General features: G+C 43.0%; 1 non-coding gene across 1 annotated transcript; it reads right to left on the reverse strand.

Annotated features, from left to right (window-relative positions):
* Positions 1-690: 690 nt before the first annotated feature.
* On the reverse strand, positions 691-796 carry LOC120272753. Its single transcript, XR_005540292.1, has one exon. It is a non-coding gene; the product is annotated as a small nucleolar RNA R71 (small nucleolar RNA).
* Positions 797-1,792: the final 996 nt, after the last annotated feature.

Below are 1,792 nucleotides of genomic sequence, written 5' to 3' on the forward strand. Positions count from 1 at the left end.
TCACACGCAAGGGGCGTTGTCAAGTTTTTGGCTCCGTTGCCGGGTAATAGGCGTTTTGGAAACACTTTGCACTTTGCTATTTAGCTATTCATCGTTTATTCTATTACACCTTTTCCTATTCTGTCCTCGTTCTGATTTGTTTTCCTTTCTTTTGTAGCAGCTCCAGGTTATGACCCGAGGAACCCTTCGACATTGGTTGAAGGAGATCCTGAACTTGAACTAACACTTCTTAGAAGGGGTAAAGATCCTGTGCAAGAATAGAATCATTCAGCTGAAATAGAGGATGAAGGATTTGAAAACATTTCTAAACAGGAGGGCCAACTAAGAACTCTTTCAGATTTTGTTAGACCTACTATTCATGGGACACAATCTAGCATTGTGAGGCCACCGGTAGCAGCCAGAAATTTTGAGTTGAAGCTGGCCTTTATTCAGATGGTTCAACAGTCTACACAGTTTAATGGGTTAGCTGATGAAGACCCGAACAATCATATTGAGAACTTCCTTGAAGTGTGCGACATGTTGAAAATCAATGGGGTTTCTGATGATCAATTCGATTGAGGGCTTTCCCATTCTCTTTGAAAGGAATGGCCAAGCAGTGGCTTCATTCATTGCCAAGAGCTTCCATCACCACATGGAACCAAATGGTCGAAGCTTTCCTTGCAAGGTACTTCCCTCCGGGAAAATAAGCAAAGCTTCATAATGAGATATCTTCATTTGTTCAGATGGAACTTGAAACTTTGTTTGAGCCTTGGGAATGATTCAAAGACTTTTTGTGGAAGTGTCCACAACATGGGTTCCCCGAGTGGATGATCATTAATACATTTTATAACGAGTTGAGCTCAAGCAACAAACAACTTCTAGATGTCGCCGCAGGAGGTACAATGGGAAACAAGACTCCCGAAGAAGCTTGGCAATTGATTGAAGAAATGGGTTTGAATAGCTACTGATGGAATGCAAGAGAAAGGAAGAAAGTGGCCAGACTCCATAAAATTGATGCGGTTACATCCTTGGTAGCCCCAGTAGGCATTAAGCAAGAAATTGGATACATTGACTTCACCAAGGGTAGCCGCAATCACAAGTTGTGCTGGTTGTGGGGGTTCACATATGCCATCTAATTGTCCTATTTTGATTGCTACTTTGGCCTAAAGTGAACAAGTAGACTTTGTGGACAACTCAAGAAGAGGACAAGGTAATCCTTATAGCAATATCACAACCAAGGGTGGAGAAGCGACCCCAACTTTTCTTGGAATAACCAAGGGTAACAATAGGCCATGACACCACCGGGTTTCCAATAACAATAACAAACCCCGAACATGGAGAATCGAGTTTCAGGCTTGGCGACCGGAAAGACCGACTTAGAGAAAGCTTTGACACGATTCATCCAATCATCGGATACAAGGTTCCAATCGGTCGAAGCTACACTTCGTAACCACACCGCGTCATTGCACAATCTTGAAAATTAAGTGGGGCAAATTGCGAAGTCGTTGTCAGAGAGGCCACAAGGAAGCTCGTCTAGTAACACCGAAATTAATCCGAGAGAACATGTGAAGCCAATCACTTTGAGAAGTGGTCGTGAGGTTGAAGGTAGGCTTCCAAGTGAGAAGACCAATTTTGAAGCACCCGAGGTCGTGGAGATTGTGGAGAGTGTAAACAAAGAAAAGGAGCACCACCACCTTACAGGCCAAGAATCCCTTATTCTTCAAGGTTGAAGAATGATCAAAACGATGAGCAATACAAGAAGTTCTTGGGTCTATTCAAACAATTGGACATCAAGTAAAAGTTGGAGGAGAGT

Source organism: Dioscorea cayenensis, chromosome 11, assembly GCF_009730915.1.
Source record: "Dioscorea cayenensis subsp. rotundata cultivar TDr96_F1 chromosome 11, TDr96_F1_v2_PseudoChromosome.rev07_lg8_w22 25.fasta, whole genome shotgun sequence".
Lineage (NCBI taxonomy): Eukaryota > Viridiplantae > Streptophyta > Magnoliopsida > Dioscoreales > Dioscoreaceae > Dioscorea > Dioscorea cayenensis.